General features: G+C 38.1%; 1 protein-coding gene across 4 annotated transcripts in view; it reads left to right on the forward strand.

Annotated features, from left to right (window-relative positions):
• Window positions 1–4790: 4790 nt before the first annotated feature.
• Window positions 4791–12847, forward strand: part of DRP2 (dystrophin related protein 2) — a 52027-nt gene continuing 43970 nt past the window's right edge. For 2 of the 4 annotated variants that reach the window (XM_072626409.1, XM_072626406.1), the window contains exon 1: window positions 4793–5370. The gene's annotated coding sequence lies outside the window, so the exon portion shown is untranslated. Of the gene's footprint in view, window positions 5371–12847 lie in introns of all 4 variants that reach the window. The other 2 variants (XM_072626410.1, XM_072626411.1) reach the window with 2 other exon arrangements.

Genomic DNA, 12847 nt, shown 5'->3' on the forward strand with positions numbered 1-12847 from the left:
TTAACAACCACCTCTCTGGAAAACACACACACACACACACCCCACAATAAGTTTAATCTGCATTATAAAATTTTCTTCATCTCTTTCTTAAGTCTAGACAACAAAACAACTCAAGCCCTCATTTGTAACATTTGCTGATTTCTGAGATAGAAATACTCACACTGATTTAATAATTAAATAATTATATTAAATTTAATAATCGCCTCTTGTGCATCAATCAAAATGACTCTAGCACACTGCTAACTGGATACAAGTTAAAGAGGTGCTGAACCTAGAGGTTAAAAATAGTTGCTGAACCTCAGAGACTAAAAATGTGTTGAATTTTAGGTTGTCCTATACTATGCAGGAAAAGGGTATCTTTCCCAATTGGGAAACTGAGTCACTCTGACATCTGTACTAAGTAGTGACCTGAAGGAAAAAGGCTACTCAGCAAACAAGAAATCTGGACCTCTGAAGGAGCAAGCAGGCCTTGTTATAACCACCCAAGCGCCTAGGCAACAACGAGAAGGAATTAGACTACCATCTGCACAGAGGGTGAACTTAGGTTCTGGTGCCCTGGAGCCATCACCTTGGCAAAAGAAAACAGTCAAGAACTGAGCTGGACAAGGTCATACAAATCGTGATAACCCATACTTTCCCGGACATCTTCGGCCACAGCCATCTTCATTTCACCTCCCCACCCCCGAGAATGGAACTCTGCCCCTAGAGCCACCACAGGTACATTTCCTGGACACTTCTTGCTATGTCACCACATGTACCTTGCTCCCTTTTATGTATTGTCAATTAGAGTAAGCTCCTTCAGGGCAGGGACTACCTTACTTGCTTTTCTTTTTCCTTTCTTCTTTTTTCCATCCATTCATCCATCTATCACAACAGAGGCATGACATTTGGGGAAAGATGAGGAAAGAGTGATTAATGCCTATGAACTTCACAGGAGAAATAGGGAAGAAGAAAAGGTTTTAAAGCATACAGAAAGGATTTATGCTGGGCCTTGGGGAATGGGCCTCAGACTAAGCTGTGCAGTATGTGTTTTCCCAAAAGCTTATTTTATAATAGCTATGCATTTTAAATAAAGTTCAGAGACAAAATGCAGGTTCCTGTGTTATATTCTGTGATTCCTGGGGCCATGAAGAGGGGAGAATCAGAATGCTGTCACAGATTCATTGATGTATTCTTGCATTGCCATGACCAAAACAATCTTTACCTAGTGGGTAGCCTACTGTGATGAATATTCGCAGAAAGCAGACCCCTTCTGTGGCTAGGATCATTCTCAAATCTATTTTTGATTGGAAGAACCTGCTATAGTTTGTGCCCTATAGGTTAGAATCACCCCCACACCACAATGAGGAATGTACAAGTATTTGAAAAATAGATATGTGGGACATACTGTTATTCAGGCTATATCTATATCTATATCTATATATATAGATAGATATATAGATAGATATATATGCAAATGGATTCATGGTCCCCTTGCAAAGCTCACAAGCTAAGCACTGCTAACACTGATGAAATCGATAGATACAAGTCCCACATATTGGGGCAGTTTTGACAAAGCAGTTACACCAGGTGAGGTACACTATCTAGACATAGCCCTACTATCTAACATACTAAAAACTTGATTCTCTCTTCTTGTTATTTCCTGTAGATCCCACCTGAAGTAAACCTGGTACAAGATCACCCACTTGGAGGACAAGAATATGGAAATTGACAGCCTAGGGAGGGCTAATACATATGAGTATGTTACAAACAATAATAAGAAAATTGTCTCCCATTTGATCTCTTATCCCTAGTAAATTGGTCTGACTTTCTTCTCATTTAATGACCATTTCCCTTTTGATAAATGCTGTATGTTATTTAGCCATTATATATATTTATACTACTATATATTATTTAACTGAGCTATGGCTTTGGACAGGTGAACATGAAAATGGAGTTCCCCTTGAACAAAAATATGTTGGATCATTCTTGCCAAAACCACTGGTCCACCTTAGACAAGGGGACTGAACACCTAACAATCACAGTGGAGAAAGGAATAAAGATGACCTGTTTGTAAAAATGACTGCTTCCTCCAACTAATATTATGTCTCAGGCAAACAAAAAATGAAGCAGGAATCAAATAATAAAAAGGAAGATAGCAATGGTTGGGGACTTGGATAATGATTTAATTTATTAGCAGATATCTCATTTGATCCTCATAACAACCCTGAGAAGTAGGTGTTATAATTCCCATTTCATAGATGAGAAAACTGAGGGAGACGGAGGCTAAGTGACTTGCCTTGGGTCACATAGTTTCTGAGGTTAGATCTGAACTTGCTGACTCTAGGTCCAGCACTCTATTTCCTGTGCCACCTAACTGCTTCTATGTACGAACAATGGATTCTCTGGGCTAAAAGATGAGGCCGGTTTAGTCAGTTTTTTGTTTTTGTTTTTGTTTTTTACCATAATTCCAAATTGTTTTCCAGAGTAGGACAAATTCCCAGCTCCATCCGCAAGTGTGCCTGTATTCCTGCAGTCCCTCCAACATTCACTATTTCTATCTTTTGTCATCTTTGCTAATTTGCTGGGTGTAAAGTGAAACCTCAGAGTTGTTTCGATTTGCATTTCTATTTGCACATCTCTTATTAATTGGACAGTACTTGATATGGGGAATAGTCTGTGCTTCTTCTTTTGAGAATTGTTAATATCCTTTGACTATTTCTTCCATAGGGTATGGTTCTTCCTCTTAAATATTTGTGTTAATTCCCCATGTATCTCAACCATCAGACCCTTAGAGCTAACTTGATGCAAAGATTTTTTTTCCCAGTGACCTCTTCTTATTCTGACTCCCCTGATTTTGTCCACACAAAAGCTTTTCAATTTCATGTAGTTTAAATTATCTGTTTTATCTTTTGTGATCTCAGATTTTCCCCTTAGGGAATAAAATGAGGGGAAAAAAAAAGAAAATGAAAGAACTAGGATCTGACAGTTGGGGAATGGCCGAACAAATTGTGGTATAAGAATGACACAGAATATTGTTGCACAGTAGGAAGTGACAGATTTCAGAGAATCGTGGATAATATAAACTGATGCACAGTGAAGTGAGCAAACCAGAACAGTTTGACCAAGGACTGCAACATTGTAAGAAAAACAACTTTGAAAAACTCAAGAACTCTGATCAGTGCAGTGAGCACCCATATCTCCAGAGGATCCATGATGAAGCATGGGACCTACCTCCTGAAAGAGAAAGAAGGAAGAGAACAAGCATTTATTAAGGCATGAGGCTAACTGCTTTTTACAGATATCTCATTTGATCTTTAAAACAGCCCTAGGAGATAGTTGCTATTTTTATCCCTATTTTACAATTGAGGAAACTGAGGCAAAGACTAAATGATTTGTCCAGGGCCACATGGTTAGTGTCTAAGGCAGAATTTGAACTCATTTTTCAGCCTCCAGATCCAGCGCTACACCACCTAGTGGCCAGAGAAGTGATAGGCACAGAAAGAGACATTTTTTTTTTAAATGGCCACTGTGTGGATCAATTTTACTTGACTATGTATGCTTATATACTATAAAGATTTTTTCTCTTTCAGGGGAGGGGTAGTAATTGAGGGTAAGGGGGTTAGCAGTAGTAATGTCAAAATACTGAATGTTTTTTTAATGCACATAACAAGTTCAGAAGGAAGGATAGATAAGCAAGGCAGTTTTGAAAGTAACATAGAATTTATTATGTGCCCTTTTTTTTTTAAAGCAAGCAGATTGAAATAAGAGATTTATGGTTTCATGGTTCTATAAAGAATTCTCTTTTTGTGTCCTTTTATGTGTATAGAAATGCTCTTTTTTCAGTGCTTAAGTTCAGAATTTTAAAAAAATAAAGAATTTTCTCTCTATCCATAGCTGTGAAAAGTACTTAATATTCTTTTCTAATTTTTAAAAAATTGACTTTTTTAAATTAATAAGCATTTATTTATATTTTTCTTTCCCACCACTTTCCCACTGAAAAAAGAAAACTTTTGTAACAATGTGTATTGTCAAAGAAAACAAATGCCCTCTATTGGTCATATCTAGAAATGTGTACATCTCTTAACTCTACTGCTTTTCTGGTGAGTAGCATGCTTCATCATGGGTCCTCTGGAATTGTAACTAGTCATTGTATTGGTCAGAGTTCTAAAATCTTCCAAAGTTGTTTGCCTTTGCAATGTTGTTATTGTATAATTTTTCTCCTGGTTCTGCTTACTGTACTCTGCATCAATTTATATGTCTTTCCAGTGTAACTGGGGGCTGTGGCCCTAAGAGGTCCTTGACCTTTGCAGTTGTTCTTGTATGACTTAGGTGAAGGGAATGAAGAGTCTGATCTTGTGAGTTGTGAAAAGTCTAGAGGATACCTAGTATCCCAATGTTCTAGAGTATGGGTTCTAGAGTCAATGCAGCATCAATGTCCCAAGGAACAGACAGTAGAGAATACATACAACTTCAATTCCTCAGAGTATCCTAGAACCCTGAGGAGAGACATATCCAGCCTAGCCCTGAGAGAAAAAGATTGTGCTCGCTCTGAAAGATTTCTCTGAAACCATCCTTTTCATTATTTTTTATGTCACAATAATATCCCATTATGTCCATATACCATTATTTATTCAGCTATTTACCAGTTGATGGGACACCCTCTTAATTTCTAGTTTTTTGTCACTACAAAAAGAGCTGCTATAAATAATTTTGTACATATGAATCTGTTTCCTCTTTCTTTAAACTCTTTGGGGTAGAGACCTAGTAGTAGTGTCATGGAGTAAAAGGGTATACACAGTTCAGTAACCTTTGGGGCAGAATTTCAGATTATTCTTTGTTGCCTCTGAGACTGAGATGCAACAGGTTCTTTGTTGGGCTGAACTGCCAAGCATTCAAACTCTGTTGCAGAGAGTACAACTCTGATGGTCTGGCTATGTTGTTCAGATATCAAACATACATTTGCCTAAAAGACTATTTTGTAGAGAACTCTCATGGAGCAGGTAATCACATGGTGGTCAGAAGAAGCAATACAAGGACAGTCTCAAGGTCTCTGAAGAGTTTTGGAATTGATTATGGAACATGGGAGACACTGGCACAGGAGTACCCAGTCTGGCATGCCCACATCAAAGTAGGAAGGTGCCATATTCTATGAGCAAAGCAGAATTGCAGTAGCTCAAAAGATATGTGAGAAGCATAAATTTAGAGACATCTCCACTCCAAATGTTCATGTGAACTATTTGTGCCTGACCTATGGTAGAACCTTCTGAGCTCATATCGATCTGATCAGCCACAGTTGGACACACCGTACCTTGACCCCAACATAGTGATGTCATTTTGGCCCTCTTCAAGCATGAAGGACAGCAATCATCACCACCACTGTGTCTGAAGGTGGGTGACCTATTTTTAGCATGCTTTATGACTGGTCCTGTGAAATCATGGTTAATTATTGCATTAATCGGAGTTTTTAAGCCTTTCAAAGTTGTTCATTTTTACAGTGTGGTTGCTATAATATAGATTGTCCTCCAGGTTCTGCTCACTTTACTCTGTATCATTTCATACAGGTTTTCCCAGGTGTCTTTGAAACTGCCTCTTTCTTTATTTTTACAGCAGAAGAGTGTCTCGTTGTGTTCATATACCATAATTTGTTCAGCTGTTCTTAATTTATGAGCATCCCTTTTTGCCACCACAAAAAGGAGCTCTGAACTGCTGCTAAAATATTTTTTGTACATATAGGACCTTTTCTTCTTTTTTGATTTCTTTGAGCTATAGGCCTAGTCACTGTATCACTGTGTCAACGGGTATATGTGCAGTTTAGTAACTTTATGGGGCATAGTTTCAAATTATATCCCAGAATTACTAGACTAGTTCACAGATTCACCAACAGTGCATTAATATTATTGTTGTCACTTAGCCCCTCTAATATTTGTCCTTTTCTTGTTACTTTGCTAATCTAATGGCTAGAAGGCAGAACCTGAGAGTTGCTTTTAATTTACATTTCTCTAATTACTAGTGATTTGGAGTATTTTTCCAAATGGCTATATATAGTTTAAGTTTATTGTTTTAGAAACTGCTTGTTCATAGTCCTATATAGTTGGGGAATGGCTCTTGTTCTTTGAAATTTAAATCACTTCCTTTCATATCTTGAAAATAAGACCTTTATCAAAGAAATTTATTGCAAAGATTTTCCCCCCAGTTAACTGTTTTCCTTCTAATCTTAGTGGCATTGGTTTTGTTTGTGCAAAACCTTTTAATTTTATAGAATCAAAATTCTCCATTTTCCTTCTGTGATCCTCTCTATCCTTTTTTTTGGCCACGAACCCTTTCCCCTATTCATATAGGTTCATAAGATAATTTGTTTCTTACTCTTCTAATTTGCTTATGATGTGACTTTTAGAAAATATCTCAATCATGTATCCATTTGGAGCTTCTCTGGGTATGTGCTATGTGATATATCTGGGTATATGCTATGTGGTCTGTACCAATTTCTGCCAGACTACTTTCCAGTTTTTCCAGCAGTTTTTGTTGAATAGTGACCTCTTAGCGCAGTAGTTGGGATCTTTGGGTTTATCAAACACTACTTCTGTATACTTGTACCTAATCTGTTCCACTAGTACACCTCTCTTTCTCTCTTTTCTTTTAACTAATATCAAATGTGTCCCAAAGCTTTGTGGTCCACTTTGAGATATGGTACTTTTAGGCCCTCATCCTGCTCATTTTTTTCATTACTTCCTTTGAGATTCCTGATCTTTTATTCCTCAAATTTCATTATTTTTTCTGGCTCTATTAAGTAATTCTTTGGTAATTTTATATGCAACTAAGTAAATTAATTTAGGAGTATTATCCTTATTGTATAGGATTATTCTACCCCTGAACAATTAATATTCTACAAGTTATTCAGATTTATCTTAATTTGCACAGGGTGTTTTGTTGATGTATTTATACAGTTCCTGCATGGATTTTGGTTGGTAGACTTCCAAATATTGTATATATTCCGTAGTTACTTTAAAAGGAATTTTCTTCTTTCTTTTCCTGCTGTTTTTTTTGGTAGTATACAGAAATGCTGATGATTTATGGGGATTTATTTTATGTCCTGCTACTTTGTTGACTCTAAATTTTTTTTATGCTGTGACCTTTTATATGCCTCAAAGGGAATTGGTGATTTTCATATCAACCGATCTAGAGATTGCTGTTCAAATCCTATAAACTGCCTCTTGAGCAATTTATCTATCCCATTTTCCTCTGTGGCAGACAGGCAATTGAAGCTGACCTAAAATGTGGGAGGCCCTATCTGCCACATTTTGGATTTTGGAAAATCCATTGTTCACAGCTCATTCTTTAAAGTCAAAACTGGAATTGGCTTATTAGGATCCACAAAGGAGACTTGAAGGAAAGTGGCAAGGTCTTCCATTTGAGATAGAGGAAAGAAGCTAAGTCACTCAGATGTTGATTTCTCTTTCTCTCTGAGCTGTGGTTGTTGTGAAATTGAAAGAAAAAAAAAGAAAGTAATCTAAGGACTTTGTTGGCCCAAAGGGAGCACGCAGCATTTTGTTGGAGCAGTCCAATCCTGGAGGCTATATCGCAGATGGATGACATAATAATGAGAGTGGGAGTGAAAGTCTTGCCTCTAATTTGTCAGCCTCCCCATACCACTTTGACTAAGGGAACCAAAGCAAAGGAGCCTTATGAATGAGTAAAAGAAAGGGATAATGGTCTGTTTAGGGAAGGATTTAATGGACAATAAAAACCTCTCCTGTAACGATCAATCTCAGGGAGAAAAGTAATTATTTCACTTATTAAATTCTATTGTACTGACAGAAAAAAAGATAAAAGAATATGCTGTCTTTCCATTTTAACTAGGCTAAAGAGAATAGATCATATCACCCTGATTTTTTTATTAACAGCTGAGAATTTTTAACTGGTGCCCATGTATTTCCCCTATGCCAAGTCTTTCCACAGATAAGTAAACTGTGGTATGATACCTAGATTACACAGAAAAACAGAGGGTGATGTGGTCTTAATTAATCCGTTACATCCATGCTAATACAAATGATAGACACTGGAAGGGTCTTAACAGACCTCTCTCTAAATGAGATTAACATAAGGTTCTTCCCTCCCCCGCTTTTCACTCAGTTCAGAATCCTAGGATTTAGGGCTGGAGGGGACCTTAGAGGTTATCTAGTCCAAGAAGAACCAGTTTGAGTTGGATTCCTAGTAGCAACTACCACCTAAACATTTCTGACATTGTTTGCAGACCTCCCCTCACTCCCATTTTGTTTTTTGTAAAGCTTGGTAACTCTTCTCTCTCTGTTTACTATTCCTTTGTTGACTATCCTTTTCCAGCTTTCTTTGTGTGCAAGAGGTGTCCAAATGCCTTAGGATTTCTTGTCTTTGGGTGTTACAGAACTGTACCCTCAATGTCTCCTACTGTGACAAATTTCAAAGTGCTGAGATTCCTGGCCACTCAATTGCCTCCCCAAACAGGCTCACATCCACTAACCTCTGACTACTTTGATCATACCTCCTTTCACAATGGAGTCAATTTAGCATGGACAAAGCTTTTCTCGTTTTGTTGTTCAGTCGTTTCAGCTGTGTCTGTCCCTTCATGACCCCACTTGGGGTTTTCTTGACAAGGATACTGGAGTGGTTGGCCGTTTCCTTCTCCAGTGGATCGTTTTTGTCAGGATCAGAGGTTAAGTGACTTGTCCAGGGTCACACAGCTAGGACATGTCTGAAGCTAGATTTGAACTCAAGTCTTCCTGACTCCATGCTGTCTTTACTAAGCCACCAGCTGCCTCTGCTTTTTCATTGGCACATGAGAGAGCAACTTGGACTTCAGTCTTTCTCCCAGACCTATACTTTAACTCATCTGTGTTCTGTGATGGACCAGGAAATATCCATTCCAAAGGAAAGGAGGAAGTGCCGTCCTGCTTCCCAGGGGGCTATCCCCTCTGAGGAAGGATGGTATGGGATGCAGTGCTTTTATTGCTGCTGTTCTCTCTGAGTCATTTGTTTTTCACTCTGGCTATCGCACTTAACTTCCAGTTTCTGTGGCTGTCCTGTGGGCACAATCATCATTTCTTGCTTGTAAAGAACTTTGTTATTTGAGGCCTTCCAGTTCATCTTCCATCTATCTATCATTCTGATTTTATATTTATATTTTTCCTTGATTTTGTATTCGGCCTTCAGAATGGGCATTGCTAGGCCACTGGATACTCTCTAGACTTACTCTGGGACATCTATGATTTCAGTGATGTGGGTCTTCCCCCATGGACCCAAATTGCAGTAGTACTAGTTTTGGTGTCAAAGGACTTTGTCTCCAATCCTGATTCTTCCATTTACTGGCTGTATGACTTTGGGCAAGCTACTTCCCCTGTATAGGTAGAGCTGAATCTTGAAGATTCCCTCTATTTCTGTGATCCCATGAGCCTGTGAGCTCTTCTGTGACTCAGTAGAAGGTCTCCAAGAGCAAATGTGGCCACAAAATCCATTGACTTGCCCATAGATTAGCATTGAGTCTCTTAACTAGGTTGGTCCTTAGATGACCACCACATAATTTGTTCCTGGTCTTGGACTGGGAAGTCTGATATAGGCCCTGCTAGAGCTTGGATTCTGAAGGTGTAGCCTTTTCCTTTTTGTCCAGATGAAGCATTGGAGGAAGGCCTTCTCTTCTCCAACTTGACTGTTACACAGAGCTTCGAGAAAAGCCAACCACCAAATTGGGAAGCAAGGGAACTTTTATGAAAATGATATGATGGGATAATTGATCATCTGGGACTTAGGGCTTCCACATTATACCTATTTTGCACAAATACAATCTGCAAATTGCATGGACTGGAGGAGCTTTGTGGAGGCTTCCTTTGTCCTGGGTCTCTGAAGATACACCATTCCCTCCACTCTCAAATACTGCTGTCCCTATAAATGTTTATTTTAAGGCAATTTGAGGCAAATGAGAGAGAGGCAGGGACCCCATTACCTCTAGACTACCAAGACACTTCTCTTGCCTCAGTTTCCGCAACTGTAGAATGGATATAATGACACCTACTTCTCAGGGTCATGGTGAAGATCAAATGAGATAGTTGTAATGTGCTTAGCACAGTGCTGGCCTATAATAAGTGCTTAATAAATGCTTGTTTCCTTCCTTCCTCCCTAGGACAGAATAGACCTGCTTTAGAATAGATAGACTGGGCAGTTTCCCTGTGCCAGGGAAGAGGCCAGTTGGTGGTTAGAGGATCAGACCTCTGTCCTAGGGGAGCAAACTTAGTTCATCTTGGCCCTCTGGATATGCAGGAGTAGTCAGTCCTAAGGTAAGACTTATCAGGCACCTTCTTGTCCACACTTTGACCACTCAGCTTTAAAGATGTCAGCGATTATTCTTGTCAAAGGGCCAGCTTGCAGGGGTGATGGCCTGGAGCATTGTCCAAATCTCAGAAGATGAACTTTTCTTGGGAAAAAAGTTGGCATCTTTGGCTTCCTAGGTGTGAGGAAAGCCCAGGGTGGGAACTCTCTGCGCCAATGCAGACTAATGAGTTGTCTGTGCCTTACTGCTAGAAGTAGCTTAATTGGGATAAATGTGAAGGCTAGAATTTGGGGGGACCAGATGTGTGATATCTTTGGTAGAGAGAACTCCTAATGCAGAAACTTCCACCAGTGCTTAGCAGTACCTGCTCTGCAACTTAGTCATGGTTTTAGAGAAGTGCATGTAGTCTAATGGGTTTGAAAAGGCAACTTCAAAAATAGAAGCTAGGGAAGAGATGCCTGAATAGCAGTTTGCAAAAGATCTGTAGGCCTTGGTGAACCACACACCTTAAGGGTGTGATGTGATATGGCATCCAGAAAAACTAATGGAATTGTACTGGCCTCTTCCTTTTCATTCCATCCTCAACAATCTGTTCTGTAGTTGCATTCGTATACTTTATAGATTCTCGTTGCTTTTAATGGAATTTCTCTTTCTATCTCTTCCTGCTGGATTTTGTAGGTAATATACAGAAATGCTGATGATTTATGTGGATTTCCTGCAACACATTATTAATTGTTTCAACTGTTTTTAATTGTCTATATGTATTTATTCCCCTGATTTCTTTTTCTTCTTATTGCTGTATCTAGCATTTCTAGAACTATGTATTGGTGGTAATGAGTATCTTTGCTTTACCACTGATCTCACTGGAGAGACCTCTAACCTTTTCTCATTACATATAATTTTTGTTCCTGATTTTAGACAGATTCTACTTTCTGTTAAGGAAAAGTCCATTTATTCCTTTGCTTTCCAGTGTTGTGCTTTTTAAAAAAAAACCAGTTATATTTTGTCAGAAGCCTTTTAGCATCTATTGATATAATAATATGGTTTTTTTATTATTTGTCATTAATAGAGCCTATTATATTTGTTATTAATATAACCTCTTTCCTTATATTGAATGAACCCTGCATGCCTTGTCTAAATCCAATCTTTTCATACTGTATGATCTTTTAAATATGTTGTTGTGGTCTGTTTGCTAATAGTTTATTATTTTTGTTTCAAAGTCCATCAGGTATAGCGGTCTATAATTTTCTTTCTCTGCCTTGTCTCTCTCTGGTTTAGCTCTCAAGACCATATTTGCATCATGGATAGAGTATCGAAGGGTCCCTTCTCTTTCTGTTTTTGCAAGCTATTTATATAATATTGGAATTAATTTTTTTTTGGTTAATAAAATTCTCTTGTAAATCAATAACATCCTAGATCCTTTGGGAGTTCATTTATGACTAGTTCAAATTTATTTTTACTTAACTAATCTGTGTCTTTTTTGTCAGTCTGAGTGTTTTGTATTTTTAAAAGTAGTCACCATTTCATCTAATTTATCAGGTTTGTTGTCAGATAATTGTGCAAAGTAGTTTCTTATGGTTTCCTTCATTTCTTTTTTAACTGTCATGAATTTTCCTTTTTCACTTTTAACATGAAAAAATTTGGCTTTTCCCTCTGGAGATTGTTGATTTTTTCCCAAAAAACAAAATAAAACCCAACTTTTAATTTTATTTATCAATTCAGGTTTTTTTGCTTTCAATTTTGCTAATTTCTTTTTTCATTTTAGAACTTCTACTTTGGCGTTTAGTTGGAAGTTTTGGATTTGTTGCTTTCCTAGGTTTTTCTTTTAGTTGAATACCCAATTTATTGATTTGCTCTTTTATTGATGAAAGCATTTAGAGATATACATTTTCTCCTAAGAACTTCTTAACTCCCTTCCATAAATTTTGGTGTGTTGTCTCATTGTTATGATTTTCTTGGATGAAATTTTCATTTGTTTCTATGATTTGTTCTTTGACCCGCCAATTTTTTAGAATTTCTTTAACTCATTAGTAACCCCAAATACTTTCCCTCTGTTGTGGCCTCAAGCCTAGGTTAATACTATAAATTGGGAGGAGAGGGCTATGCAAATCCCTAGGGGAGGTGAGGCTTACTGGAGAGGAAAGAAAGTTTTGATTTTTTATGGACTTAGATGCAAATCCTTTGCATTTTCTGCTGGGTGAAATAAATTCTGTCCTACATTTGTCTTGTTGGCCTGAGTGCTTCCTTGGAAACTGAGGGCTCTCTACCTTTTCTGTAAGGACATAGGCATAATTCCAAAAATCTCTTATTCTTGAGGGAAACCTTAGGTGGGGACACAAGCCCAAAAGAGATTATAGTAAGATGTCCCCCAAACTAGACCTGGTTAATGGAAACTCAGAGCTATGGTTCTGGGAAGGAGCTTTTTATTTCAAAATTCAAGGAGAGAGGAGAGAATTATTCCTGTAGGCCAAGTGGAGAGTTTGCAGCTTCGGAGGGCCTGGAATAAATAAGAGAAATGCTTTAAGGCAGAGACTCTAGAGACCCAGCCTCCCGAAAATATTTTGACGT

Source organism: Notamacropus eugenii, chromosome X (assembly GCF_028372415.1).
Source record: "Notamacropus eugenii isolate mMacEug1 chromosome X, mMacEug1.pri_v2, whole genome shotgun sequence".
Classification (NCBI taxonomy): Eukaryota; Metazoa; Chordata; class Mammalia; order Diprotodontia; family Macropodidae; genus Notamacropus; species Notamacropus eugenii.